Source organism: Neoarius graeffei, chromosome 6 (genome assembly GCF_027579695.1).
Source record: "Neoarius graeffei isolate fNeoGra1 chromosome 6, fNeoGra1.pri, whole genome shotgun sequence".
NCBI classification, from domain to species: Eukaryota; Metazoa; Chordata; class Actinopteri; order Siluriformes; family Ariidae; genus Neoarius; species Neoarius graeffei.
Window position 1 is genome coordinate 89848644 of NC_083574.1, and position 15804 is coordinate 89864447.

The 15804-nt window shown below is 42.9% G+C and overlaps 1 pseudogene; it reads left to right on the top strand.

The window, feature by feature from the left end:
• Positions 1-10370: 10370 nt before the first annotated feature.
• LOC132887544 (extracellular calcium-sensing receptor-like) lies at positions 10371-15405 on the top strand (annotated as a pseudogene).
• Positions 15406-15804: the final 399 nt, after the last annotated feature.

A 15804-nucleotide genomic window follows, 5' to 3' on the forward strand; every position in this document is an offset into this window, starting at 1 on the left:
AATGGAAACAAATTTACCTGGAACTAGAATACATATCATCAAAGCAATTTGGCACAGATCAAACATAAAAGGAACCTCTTGTAATCTACACCAAACATAAAAATGCCTCAAAACATGCTTGGCACAAAGTGAAACGGCTCAAAAAAGTGTCAATTTCAACTTGCTTCTTCACATGACTACAAATCAAAAAGAACAGAATCAACAACACACCCCGGGCATCAAATCGTGCCGGCCAATCACAACGCAAGGTTTTTGTTTGGATTCTTTCGGCGGGCTTTTGCAGGAGTGACGACAAAGCTGCGCGACGCTGGAGAAAGCGCTAGTGAACAGCGCGCGTTTGACTCCACTTTGGAATCAGTTTTAGAAGAATTAGACTTGGAGTTTTCGTTGAAACATGAGCAGGAAGAGGCTCTCCGCTCATTCCATGATCGCTGAATCTTCACCAAAACACTCGACGCTCCAGTGGTGTCCCTCTCCACATGCTGTTTGTTTACCCCGTAGACATATAAACAGACGCTGCATTGAGCTGGTGTCCCGTTGCTGGGATACGTCAGAATGTCCGCCATATTGGATGTCGCAAATCTTCCCCGTAAACCAATGCAAGTAAATGGACTGAACTTCATAAAGCCCCTTTCTACAATAATATTTAACTCCATGCCTTTTATTCACCCATTAACACACACACGTATATATTTGGGAAACAAACAGGCATCAGAACAACACATAACTTTTAATGTGATGGTTATAAATAGTGTGCGAAATACCCTGTACACTGCAAACTAGCGACAGATCCGCGATAGATAGCTCAGGTAAGCTAATCAGTCAGCATACCGTAGCAAGCTACCAAAACCTGAGGCCACAAAGTGAGCTGAATGAGCGCCAAACTGAGTTCGGCCAGGTTCTCACGTCATACCAAAACAAAATACATCACTGATTCCTTCACATTCAGAAAGGTTAAAAACATTCATCATAGTGTGGCACTGTATTCTCTAATTCTCACTGCTTATAACTCTACACCTCCCCGGTGGAGATGAGCTGGGAAACTGAAGACTGAAGGAACAGTATTGAAAAGTATTTTTCCAGTCTCACCTGTGAAAGGTAATCCCATGTGATCTCGTTTGGACGGTAAACCTGTTGGTACAGTAAACGCAGTCAATATGGCGGCGAGGATGACATATGATTCTACGCAGAATGCGACGTCTATGTTTATATGTCTATGGTTTACCCTCCCCCACTGCTTTCTGTCGCTCTGACTACGTCACAGTCACTGTTGCGCTGATTGGTCAGAGCGGGTTCAAATACGAATCCCACCGGTGATAGACTTTGAAAATGACCCATGAAAATTGGCAAAATCGTATTTTATTGTAGTAAATTCGTATTTTCGTAATCAAAACGACAAATCGTAATAAATACGATTTATTCGTAGTAGTTGGCAGCTATGCCATTGTTTTCAGAACACCAGACATCCTTGCAAATTCAGTTATATTACGATGACTTTGAGACTGCTAACCCACTTGGTTCCAAACACGGTCATCACAAAGTTGGGGCACTGTATTTTGTTCTGAGAAATCTGCCCCCAAAGTTAAATTCTGCACTAATGAATATCCATTTAGTTGCATTGTTTCATGCAGAAGATGTGAAAAAATATGGCTTTGATCCTATTTTACAGCCTCTAATTGATGACATTAAAGTATTGGAGAGTCATGGAATTAATTTGCCCTATTCATCAGTGAATGTCCACGACACAATTTGTCAAATAACAGGGGATAATTTAGGAATGCATGGGATTCTAGGTTTTATTGAGTCTTTCAGTGGCCGGTATTTCTGTTGCTTATGTTTGACTGAAAAAAGTGATGCTCAGAATGTGTTCAGTGAGGATGACCCAAAGATAATATTACGAGGGAAAGAAATCTTTGAAACTCATTGCAGCGAGTTACAATCTAATCCACAAAAGCTGCATGTGTTTGGTTTAAAGAGGAATTCAACTTTAAACAGCTTACAGTTTTTTCACGTTTGCCAGAATTTTTCTTTGGATATAATGCATGACATTCTTGAAGGGGTCGGTCAGTATGAGATAAAGTTGCTGTTAGAGTATCTATCTGGAAACTTTTTGTCAAAACCTGGTGTTTTGTCCCAAATCTATGCTTTTGATTATGGATACTTGGAGCGGAAAAATCGTCCAACAAGGGTCAACTTCGATAGTGGTAACAACACTATAGACCCTTTTCAGTCACGTGACCTTCGTAAATGCGACCACCATTTTGGACATGTAGCGGACTTCGGCTCGAATCAGTTTGAATGCGAGGAAGGCGACAAATGGAGAACATACAAGAAAAAGGAGCGAGATGCAGAAAACACCTTCACTATCCAGCGACGTAGGGCATTTACAGGGCGAGCAGAGGGAGAGGTATTTGCAAAAATTGAGGTTAGCAGGCTTAGAGAACGACGTTTACCTGCTTCCACCAGGATTGTTCACTGACGTACGGAAGTACACGAAGCCCTCGTCTTTACCTGACTTCGGCCCACATGATCTGTATACCTATGTCGTTAAAAACCCATCACCATACACATACACGCCAATGTCCGAGGTTCCGGAGCGCGGTCCGGCTTGCTCCCGGAGTGCTCCGGCCGAGGTTCCCCTCAAATTAAGCAGCGCGCACCGGATTGCTCCCGGAGTGCTCCGGCCGAGGTTCCCCTCAAATTAAGCAGCGCGCGCCGGCTTGCTCCCGGAGTGCTCTGGCCGAGGTTCCCTTCAAATTAAGCAGCGCGCGCCGGCTTGCTCCAGGAGTGCTCCGGCCGAGGTCACGGAGCGCGCTCCGGCTTGCTCCGGAGCAAGCGGAAGCGCGCTGCTTAATTTGAGGGGAACTTCGGCCAGAGTGTGCTCCAGAACCTCGGCCGGAGCACTCCGGGAGCAAGCCGGCGCGTGCTGCTTAATTTGAGGGGAACCTCGGCCGGAGCACTCCGGGAGCAAGCCGGAGCGTGCTCCGGAACCTCGGACGTTGGCTCCGGCAGCTATTTATACTGGATCCGGTGTAAATAGCTGCCGGATCATAATTACAGTAAACTAGTAAATACAGTAAAGGAAAAACTTGAGACTGAAAGGTTTTAACAGTCATTCAAATGACTGAACGTAAACATTGCTACAGTAACATACCAGCTACTTGTTGACATTAGCTAGTCAACAATAGCTACTACAGAAGAACAAAGAGGTTACAATGGGTTATTTTAGCCTATTTGGTTACACACTCGCCGCCACAGAATGTTAACAGCAATGTAATGCCTTTTCTGGCTAATTTTATTCGTCTTACCTCCAACAAAGTGGTCACTACACAAGCGTTGGTATGCCGCTATCCATCTTCTCCGTCGGTCAGCATCTACCGGGATCCGATAAAATGATAACCCTTGCCTTGTTTGTTGATGGTTACTACATCCAGGTGCACAACAATATAGTGGCATGATGGAAGTCTTGCTGAAAGTAAAAACTTTCTTTGCTGCCGTTCCTCAATGTTGGCTGTGGTAAACTACTGGTAGTACACGTCCAAAATGGCGGCCGCGTTTGTCGTGACGTCACGTGAAAAGGGTCCATAGGACTGAACTCCATTCAGACCCTTTGTCTGATTAGACATATTCCTTTGATTTTTGGTGACATTGTACCAGAAGGAGATCAGAATTGGACTTTGCTGTTGCTTTTACTACAAATCATCAACATCATATTCTCTCCATCTGTAACAATAGGCATGACCGTATATTTAAAACATTTAATAATTGAACACCATGTCTTGTTCAAACAGCTTTATCCAAATAGAAACATGTTCCCAAAACACCACTATATGTTACATTACCCGAGTTGTATCAGAAAAATTGGACCCTTAATTCATATGTGGAGTATGAGATTTGAGGCAAAACACTGGGTGTTTAAAAACACTCTGAAAAACTTCAAGAACATCACAGTGTCACTTGCCAAAAAACATCAGATGTTGATAGCTTACAATTGGGAGACGTCTCCTTTAAACCATATAGAGTATGGGCCCCTGAAAACATTTGATCCAGATACTGAGCATGAACATTTAGCCCAAGTTGTGTCTTTAGTGCAAGGTGGAGATGCTTTCTCGACTAACTGGGTTAAGATCAGTGGGATAGAGTATAGAGTAGGATTGGTCGTTTGTAGTGGCACTGACCATGAGATTCCTGTGTTTTGCTGGATAAAAATGATACTTCATGTAAATAGTGTTATTCATTTCATTGTCAATAAGCTTGAGGTTGAATACTTTTGTGAACATTTCCATGCGTACAAAGTGTGTGAATCAGATGAAAAAGTTGTCATTAATGCAGACTGTGTCAAAACATATAGGCCCTTTGACCTGCAGAGTGCTTATAGTACTGAGGATGGTGGTCTTTACATTGTGCCATTATTTTATTTGTAATTGTTTGTTTTGTGGTGCTTGGTGTAATAAAAATGATAAATGCATTATTTGGTTATGTCTTTTTCTCCTGAGTTGTGTAAGATGACCAAAGTGACACTTCCAGAACATTTGATGTAGTTGGGTATGTTCCATGCATTTAAATGTAAGGCTGCACACAGTCCAGATTTTAGAAAACAGCAGAATTTATTGTAAATAATAACACAAATGAGTGTTACATAGTAACACCTACAGTGAGTAAAGGTAACCCAATCCAGTGTGGAATTGAACACTCATATGTGTTAAAATATGACACTATAGGTGTTAAGCTGTTACACTTCAAGTGAAAAAAGTTAACACTAATTGGTGAGGAAAAGACACTAGAATAGATAATTATGGTTTGTAGTTCATGAAAATCAGAAATCCTGTTGTGGCAGCAGGGGCATGGCCAAGCGTCAGTCTGTGAATGGAGGGCAGAGTCAGGGAAGGTAAGTGGTGGAATCACTGCACCTGATGGGAATTAACCTGTGTTTGTGTCTTCCCCAGTGACCGTGCCCTATAAAGAGGAGAGGGAGAGCAGAGGAAGGGGGTTCTTCCCCAACCTGAACACTTGGGTGTGTGTGTATGGGAACGAATGTGTAAAGCTGAAAAGCTGAGAATAAAAGAGTTTTTTGAGAACTCAGTTCTGGCCTGCCATGCTTTTGTGCTCCACCCATCTGGTCAGATACAACAGTGGTGCCGAAACCCGGGATGGAGTGCAGAAGGGAACAGCCACATGAAGTCCTCCCCCTTCAAGGACCTGGTCCATGCCCTCACCACAGCCCAACACAGCCAGCACCAGGCGCTGATCGCCCTCCGGAAGGAGCAGGAACAACAGTTCGAAGCCCTGGTGCTGGCGCAACAGGAAGATCGCCAGGCGTTCCAGCACCTTCTCACGTCAGCGGGGTCCCCGATCACCACTGCTGCGGACCCTCCCCACCTCACCCTAATGAAGATGGGTCCGCATGACGACCCCGAAGCCTTCCTCACTCTTTTTGAGCAAGCAGCAGAGGCGTGGGATTGGCCAGTGGAATAGTGTGCGGCGCGCCTCCTCCCCCTGCTAACGGGTGAGGCGCAGCTGGCCACACTACAACTCCCTGCCGACAGCTGGCTGGTCTACACAGACCTCCACAGGGCCGTCCTCCAACTCATGGGTCGCACCCCGGAACAGCAACGGCAGCGCTTCCGTGCACTGCACCTGGAAGAGGTCGGCTGGCTGTTCGCGTTTGGCCAACAACTCTGAGACACCTGCTGGTGGTGGCTAAGGGCCGACAACTGCGACGCCGAGGGAATCACCGATCTGGTGGCGCTGGAACAATTAATTGGCCGACTTCTGGAAGGAACAGCAGAGTGGGTCCAGTGTCATCGCCCGGCGTCGCTGGATCAGGCCATCGAGCTGGCAGAGGACCATATGGCGGCTGTTTCGATGGCAGGACAGCATGTCTCCCCTTCTCCCCTCTCTTCTCCCTCTCCCTCTCCTTCTGTTCCTTGTCCTCACCCCATTCCTCCACCGCGGAGGCGGGGGCTGGCTCCACCTCAGCTGGCCCGCCGCACCCGCTGTGCCTTACCATTTCCTACTTCCTTGTCTGTGTCTTCCCTCCCTCAGGTGAGTGATCTCCGGAACACCGGTGCAGGGAGAGAGCCTGGGCCGGTATGCTGGCGCTGCAGGAAACCGGGGCACCTCCAGCATCAGTGCTTGGTGATGAAGGTGGGCGCGGTGGTCCGGATCCCCAACATGCCAGAGACCGCCCTTGATTGGGCCGGAGTGTATCGCATACCGGTGAGTATCCAAGGGCATACGTATCAGGCTTTGGTGGACTCCAGCTGTAATCAGACCTCAATCCACCAAAGCCTGGTGCAAGACAAGGCATTGGGGAGAGCACAATTGGTGAAGGTGTTGTGTGTGCACGGGGATGTTCATAACTACCCCTTAGTGTCGGTCCACATTCTATTTCGAGGGGAAAAATTTAGAGTAAAGGCAGCGGTTAATCCTTGCCTTACCCACTCGATAATTCTGGGGACTGATTGGCCAGGATTTCGGGAATTAATGACGCATTTAGTGAAGAGTGGGGCCTGCCATAGTTCAGCGGGGGGAGGGCCCAGAGTGGCATTGGTGGGAGCAGCTGCCACAGAGCCGTCTACGTCATCACCACGTCAGAGTGAGGAGCACCATGCTCGAAATGGGAATCATCGAAGAGTCCCACAGTGACTGGAGCAGCCTGGTGGTCTTGGTTCCCAAGGCCGACGGGTCGGTCCGGTTCTGTGTGGACTATAGAAAAGTCAATGCAGTGTCTAAATTTGATGCGTACCCAATGCCTCATATTGACGAGTTGCTCGATCAACTCGGCAGGGCTCATTTTTATTCAACACTGGATTTGACAAAGGGATATTGGCAGATCCCCTTGACTCCACTATCCTGAGAGAAAACAGACTTTTCCACACTGTTTGGCTTACGCCAGGTTGTCACACTTCCTTTTGGGCTGTTTGGGGCACCCACTACGTTCCAGCGGCTTATGGATAGGGTCCTCTGCCCCACGCCACCTACGTAGCCGCCTACTTGGATGATATTATTATTTACAGTAATGACTGGCCGCAGCACTTAGAACACCTAAGGGCCGTCCTTGGGTCGCTGAGGCAAGCGGGTCTCACAGCCAACCCGAAGAAGTGTGCAATTGGGCGGGTGGAAGTATGGTATCTGGGTTTCCACTTGGGCAATGGGCAGGTGCGTCCCCAAATTAATAAGATGGCACTGATTGCGGCCTGCCCAAGGCCCAAGACCAAAAACGGGGTGAGACAGTTCCTGGGGCTGACTTGCTACTATTGTAGGTTTATACCTAATTATTCGGACATCACCAGCCCGCTGACTGATCTGACTAAAAAGGGAGCACCAGATCCAGTCCAGTGGATGCAGCAATGCCAGCGGGCTTTCTTGGAAGTAAAAGCTGCACTGTGTGGGGGGCCACTATTACACTCCCCTGACTTTTTTCTCCCCTTTATTTTACAGACGGATGCGTCAGACAGAGAGCTGGGGGCTGTTCTGTCCCAGGAGATGGAGAGGGAGGAATGTCCAGTGCTGTACATCAGCCGGAAGCTGTCAGTGCATGAGGGCAGGTACAGCACAATCAAAAAGGAATGCCTCACCATCAAGTGGGCGGTTCTCGCCCTCGGCTACTACCTGCTGGGGCACCCTTTCACCCTCTGTTCGAACCATGCACCCCTGCAGTGGCTCCACCACATGAAGGATGCCAACGTGCGGATCACCCGTTGGTATCTGGCACTCCAGCCGTTTAAGTTCGAGGTGGTCCACAGGCTGGGGGCGCAGATGGTTGTGGCAGGTTTCCTCTCCCGTCAAATGGGGGGGGGGTAGTCGGCTACAGGCCGGATGGCTCCCCGGCCTGAGTCGGGCGGTGGGGGTATGTGGCAGCGGGGGCATGGCCAAGTGTCGGTCTGTGAATGGAGGGCAGAGTCAGGGAAGGTAAGTGGTGGAATCACTGCACCTAATGGGAATTGACCTGTGTTTGTGTCTTCCCCAGTGACTGTACCCTATAAAGAGGAGAGGGAGAGCAGAGGAAGGGGGCTCTTCCCCAACCTGAACACTTGGGTGTGTGTGTGGGAACGAATGTGTAAAGCTGAAAAGCTAAGAATAAAAGAGTTTTTTGAGAACTCAGTTCTGGCCTGCCATGCTTCTGTGCTCCACCCACCTGGTCAGATACAACACCTGTATCTCAAATTAATAGAATATTTCCATAGAATTGAATAGAATATTAGAGGCCACAGGCTATAGAAGTGGAGATCAGCACCACCCAATGTGCCTTAGGGGCCTGGTTAGTACTGGGATGGGAGATTGCCTGGGAAGACCAGATCCTGTCATGGGAAGGATTTTGACTTTGACTATATATGGTAACTCACTTTCTGTTGACACACTTTAATTCCTAGCAAATCCCAAATTCACCAGCATACATTACACCATAGAATGAAGGTTGATTGTGAAGTAGAAAATACAAGTTTTGGTTAACAAAAATATTTCACTGCACATACCTTGCTGCAGTGCCCAGCTTCATGGCTCCAAAGGAAGTAGGTTACTCTCAGAAGTTGGTTACAACTTCTGATGTAATCTTAAACTTGATTGCTTGAAATTAATTTCTGGGAAAACAAATTGTCCTAAGTCTCCCCTGTTTGATGTCTCCCTGTTCTCCCCTATCTGTATTTCTACTTAAGTAAGGAATGTGTATTTTTGTGATCTCTTGATGTGAGGTTAGAGTTCAGCAACTGTTTGATGTATCTGCACCAGACTTGGTACACAGACTCAGTACCCATTCCTTAGGACCTGACCAAAAAAAAAAAAAAGTCTTGACTACTGCTGTGTGTGTGTGTGTGTGTGGGGGGGGGGGGGTGTCACTGCAATAAGTGAAATGCTTTTTGCCCAATAATTGTTGGTGTGTTTGCTTTAAAAAAAAAATTATTGTGTGCGGTTGTATCTTGAGAGATCCCAAGGCAGATAAAAAAAAGCATTTGTCCATTCCAGTTAATAGAAAATGGTCGTGAAGCTGCCAAAGAGAATGGCTGAATGAATTCAAATGAATGAATGAATGAATGAATGACATACAAATCATACCAAAGAAAAAAGAAACTAATGCAGTGACAAAAGTATCTAACAGCCCTGATAGCTTAGTGATGAAACAGGCTAAACAAGGCTTATTCATTGCTGAGCATAATAATGTCACACCTCCTTTGATTGCAGCTCACAAGTGTCACCTTTCCATAGATGATCTGCATTTTCATGTGTATAAATACCAGAGATCCTCCCTATTCAACTGGTTGACATATCAGACCATGCATCCACTATTACTACATTAAAACTGTATACAGTAGGTAGTAGGGGTGTGCAAAATAATCGTCATGACAATGCATCGCGATACTAACTTTCACGATATACTGCATCGATTCTTGACGCCAAATATCGATTATTAATTTTAAAAAATGAATAAATAAAATTGTATGAATGGTTGGCGAACATCAGCTAAAAACAAGTAGAATACAACTTCCAGTCCTGTAGATGTCGCCGTGGAGTTTTTGACGCCCGCTGCCTTCATGCCAGTGGCATTTCCAGCGGCGGGCTACTGCGACCTAGACATTCTGCATAGACATCATATGCGACTGCGACTCTGTTTACAAATCTCGCTGGAACAGCGCGCACGACATGCTTGAGCGCTTTTTAGAGCAACAGCCTGCCATCCACGCTGCACTCCTGTCTGCAGAAATACGTAAATCTGAGAAGGACATCTGCACACTCACCGAGTCTGACATAACTGCTGCGGTACTACAACATTCTAAAAGAAATATGCTTAGTGAGTGTATTGTTTCCTAATTTGAGGATGCTCCACAAACTATAAATGCATAAGGCATTTAAATATAATGTAAAGTAATGTAACAAATAATATAATGATGATGATAATTTAATGCACTGAGTAATATAGTATATATATTTTGATATTTATTATTGCCTTGTCCTCCCATACTGCAGGTGCTGCAAAGAAATTGAAAACTGCTGCTATTAGTTTTCTTTTATTATTTTTAGTTTTATAAATCCTATGCAATTTTTGTCATTAGTGTGTCCACTTGTTAAGTATGGAAACAGTAATATTCATTTTAATGGCAACTACCTCCAAAGTCGTTTCAATAAATTCAGTTATGAACTGAGTTGCTCTGAGTTATGCATCAATTGGAGACACTATCCAGATCGTACACAGCCACTGGTAATTATGCTCTTTTTTTTTTTTTACATTTTCACTGAAGTATGTTGAATATATCGCAATGCATCGCAATAATTCAAGAATCGTGATGCATCGTGATAGTATCGCATCGTAGCATGTGAATCGTAATTCGAATTGAATCGTGACTTCTTTGCCAATACCCACCCCTAGTAGGTAGATGGAGTCATTATTTACTCTCTTGAATGTGTTAATGGCCATCATTAATCTTTCCAGAGCTAATGAGACTACTTGTAGCTTGTATGGAGAACCTGCGTACCCACATCTGTGGAAAGATGGTGACATAATAGTTGGAGCTATTTTTCCTTTTTATAGTAACTGGGAAATCACTGACTTGTCCTATTCGGTCATGCCACCTCCAGTGAAGTGCACAAGGTAAGCAGCATGAGCATTTACATGAATATATAATAAACATTATAACAATTATATATCAGCTATACACTCATATTGTATATTAAAGTATTTGTGTTTGTCTGACTTTTAACCAGCATGGAATTCAAAGGTTTCCATTATTCACAGACCTTAATCTTTGCAATAGAGGAGATCAATAATAGTTCTTCATTACTGCCTGGAGTCTTGTTGGGTTACAAGATCTTTGACACCTGTGGCTCAGCATCTTTGGGCGTTAAAGCAGCAATGGCACTTGTGAATGGAAACGAGAAGTCAGTCTCAGATGTGATCTGCACAAAGCCTGCTCAGGTGCAGGCCATAATAGGAGAGACATATTCATCAGTGTCCATGGCTATAGCAAAGAGTATTGGGCCTTTTCACATGTCCTTAGTAAGAATTTCTGAATTTTCTATCAAGATTACAACTTTTATTACAATAAAACACCATTTCAAAGGTTTGAAGAAATCTACAGCGTAGAGGTCATTTTATATTCCTATGGATGTTTTGCAACTGGCTGAGCATAAATGCCTGATATACCTGTTTGTTTCTAAATGCAGATCAGTTACTACTCCACTTGTGAATGCCTGAGTGACAAAAATAAATATCCCTCATTTCTGCGCACTATTCCCAGTGATTACCACCAGAGCAGAGCACTTGCAGAGATGGTGAAGCACTTTGGTTGGACATGGGTGGGAGCAATAAGAAGAGATGATGATTATGGAAATAGTGGGATGGCAACGTTCTCTCGGGTAGCAGAGCAGCTGGGGGTCTGCTTAGAATATTCCATTCCCTTTTTTCCAACTTACTCACAAGAAAAAGTGCTGAGAATCATTGAGCAAATTAAAATGTCCACTTCTCGTGTGATAGTTGCATTTTTTACTCAGTGGGACTTCGATGTTTTGCTGCCTGTGCTTTCTGAGCACAACATGACTGGATATCAGTGGGTGGGAACTGAGGGCTGGATCGCTGATCCGGTAGTGGCCAAAGTAGACAATCACAACATACTACAAGGAGCTTTAGGGCTAGCCATTCCCAAAACAAAAGTCACAGGTCTGGAGGACTTTATTCTCAATGTTTAAGTGCAAATTTACAATGCAGAATGATTCAGAGGACTCAGTGGTGTGTACAGGTGAAGAGAAACTCTCTGAGATAGAAAACACATTCACTGATATGTCTTTTATGCCAATTTTTAATAATATCTATAAAGCAGTCTATGCCATAGCCAGGGGCGCAGATAGGATTTTTGAACTGGGGGGGACTGAGCTGTCAGCAAATGATTCCATTTTGTGTGTATATATATTTTGTGTGTGTGTGTGTGTGCGTATATATATGTATATATATATATATATATATATATATATATATATATATATATATCACACACACACTACCATTCAAAAGTTTGGGGTCACTTTTAAAATGTCCTTATTTTTGAAAGAAAAGCACTGTTCTTTTAAATGAAGATCACTTTAAACTAATCAGAAATACACTCTATACATTGCTAATGTGGTAAATGACTATTCTAGCTGCAAATGTCTGGTTTTTGGTGCAATATCTCCATAGGTGTATAGAGGCCCATTTCCAGCAACTCTCACTCCAGTGTTCTAATGGTACAATGTGTTTGCTCATTGCCTCAGAAGGCTAATGGATGATTAGAAAACCCTTGTACAATCATGTTAGCACAGCTGAAAACAGTTGAGCTCTTTAGAGAAGCTATAAAACTGACCTTCCTTTGAGCAGATTGAGTTTCTGGAGCATCACATTTGTGGGGTCGATTAAATGCTCAAAATGGCCAGAAAAATGTCTTGACTATATTTTCTATTCATTTTACAACTTATGGTGGGCAATAAAAGTGTGACTTTTCATGGAAAACACAAAATTGTCTGGGTGACCCCAAACTTTTGAACGGTAGTGTGTATACATGTTATTTCACCTCCCTCACTGCCATCACCAGGAACTACCTGCAGGCCAGGACAATGATAACATTTTAACATAGCCTATGGAAATCCAAAGTTTACACATTATCATCATACACAGAAATTGCAAAACTAGTTTTAAAACCGCTAAGTTCCAACTGTTAAACATAGCGAGAGGCTGGGCTACGTGTGTGTGTGTGTGTGTGTGTAAAGTGTAAACCAGTGCATCCTGACTTTCTAACTATGCCTGTGTGTTGCGTGAGCGGCAGTCAGTCAACAACTCTTCGCAAAGTTTCCTTATGAAACAATATGCTCGCTGAAATTATGGCAGGGAACGCCAGATTAAACATTAAAACTGCCTTCTGAGCACTGTATCTACAGGCTGCCACCGAAAGAAGGAGGCTACCAGAAAGGCATCTCTACTCCGTACGATTTTACTTTCACTACGACATTACTTTGAACAGACTATCAAAAAATTGCAAGGTGATATGATAAAGTAAGGCACAGTTTACTTACAGTCTTTTTTTCTTTTTTTTTTAACGATGCAATCGTTTTCTGCCTTTTGGCACCCTTCATCATGCCGTGTTGGGGTCCTGAACTAGGAGGCGCTGTCCCCGATATGCCTGTCAAACTTGTGGGTAACCATAGCAACCAAGCTCGAGCTCGCAACCTGTGCAGTCTGCGCAGTTGCAACTGTATATACTGCTGTGCACCTCAATAAACCGAATGGTAATTAGTCTTTTGATTTTTCCGTGAGGTTTGCCTTATGCAAAGAAAGACAGCATAGACGTTTTTTCCTCCCTGTAAGTGGGGGGGACCGAACGAGGTGAATTTAAATCTGGGTGGGACGAACCCCCCCCTCTATCTGCGCCCGTGGCCATAGCTTATACTCTGCATAGCCTTCTTGGCTGCCAACACACATGTCCTACAAAGAAGCAGCCAGATCTGCTCACAGTAAGTAAATATCACTTCTAAAACTCTTTTTGCACTCAAAAATTTGACATGAGTGCATATATTAATTCAAATAATTGGGTGAAAAACATGTAGCTTTCATAAAACACAACTTGTTCTATTCCATCAGTTTCTAGAACATCTCAAAAAGGTGCACTTCAAGACAAAAGAAGGTGAAGAAGTTTATTTTGATGCAAATGGTGATCCTCCTGCAAAATATGAAATAATAAACAGGCAAATGAGTAAAGAGCATGAGTATGAATTTGTCACTGTTGGACTTTATGACTCCTCTTTTCCTATTAATGATCGATTAGCAGTAAACACGGCCTCCATTGTATGGGCAAAAAATACAAATCAGGTGAGTAGGGAAAGGGAAACAATGCATGGACTAAATGGAATGAAATATCATAGAAAGGCTTTTTTTACTGTATATCATATTATTAAGTAACCACATTTTCTGTTTAAAAAAGGTACCAAAATCCATATGCACTGAGAGTTGCCCCCCTGGTACAAGGAAAGCTGTGCAGAAAGGAAAGCCTATCTGCTGTTTTGACTGTATACCATGTGCTGCTGGAGAGATCAGTAATATGACAGGTACAGGATACCCCTAAAGAAGAAAAACAATAGATAAGTCAAGTCAATTTATTTGTATAGCTCTTTTAACAATAGACATTGTCGCAAAGCAGTTTTACAGAAAAATAAAGACTTTAAACATATGCAATAATTTTCTCCCTAATAAATTATTTATTCACTATTTATAGATAAGAAAAAAACAACAACTATAATTCTGACTAATAACATGTCACTGTTGTCACTAATATCCTACAAAGCATCCTGACAGTTACAGCTTACTTGGGTAAAAATACAGAAATTTTAGTGAGAAATTAGCTGAACATACGTAGGTTATCTTGCTAAAAAACATGAATGTACCTTCATTAATCTGTCACATATTACATATATTTTGTATTATTTCTTCCAAATATCTAACGCTTCTTGTTATGCAATTTTTATCTCTCTCATTCTATGACAGATTCCATTGAATGTGAACAATACCAGTAAGATTACTGGTCAAATGCAGACAAGAATAAATGTGTAAAGAAGGAAATTGAATATTTGTCCTTTGAAGAAACTATGGGATTTTTGCTAACAGTGGTTTCTGTTGTTGGTTCTTTCATGACAATAGTAATAGCAATGATATTCTTTAAATATAAAAACACACCAATAGTCAAAGCCAACAATTCTGAGCTCAGCTTCCTGCTGCTCTTTTCTCTGACTCTGTGTTTCCTCTGTTCACTTACATTTATTGGACGGCCTTCTGAGTGGTCTTGTATGCTGCGCCACACAGTGTTTGGGATCACTTTTGTCCTCTGCATCTCTTGTGTACTGGGGAAAACAACTGTGGTTTTAATGGCTTTCAGGGCTACACTTCCAGGCAGTAATGTCATGAAATGGTTTGGACCTCCACAGCAAAGACTCAGTGTTCTTGTCTTCACTCTTATTCAGGTTCTTATTTGTGTGCTTTGGTTGACAATATCCCCTCCTTTCCCCTTCAAGAATCTAAAGCACTATCAGGAAAAGATCATTCTTGAATGCAATTTGGGCTCAACCATAGGTTTCTGGACTGTCTTGGGTTACATAGGACTTTTAGCACTTTTATGTTTTATTTTAGCTTTTCTGGCTAGGAAGCTTCCAGATCATTTTAATGAAGCAAAATTCATCACATTCAGTATGCTCATGTTCTGTGCAGTTTGGATCACTTTTATTCCAGCTTATGTCAGTTCTCCTGGAAAATTTACTGTTGCTGTGGAAATCTTTGCTATTTTAGCGTCAAGCTTTGGTTTACTATTCTGTATCTTTCTTCCAAAGTGTTACATAATCATCATGAAGCCAGAGAAAAATACTAAAAAGCAAATTATGGGAAAAGTGCCGGTTCAGTGAGTTAATAATATTAAATATGCATGATTACTATGGTCCAATATAAAGCATATTGTCGACTGGACCTGAAGCCTGATTGTAAGAGCATTTCTGTATTCAATATTTTATGTAATTTCTTTCAGTGAAAATAATTGCATTATCTAAAATAGTAAAAATTAGTGTATTCAATAGAGTAATATTCGAAATTGGCAGTTCTAAACTGTTATATTAACAGTATGCCTCCATTGTGTGATATTAAACATTATTGTGGGAATGTAAATTAAAATGGTATGTTCATAGGTGATAAAGTATGAATCACAATAAAACCACCTACGATGATACAAAAAGTGTGATAATTGGATCTTGTTATGTTTGTGTTTGTAGAAATGCATTTTCTTGAGCCCTATCTTGGCTATATTTAGT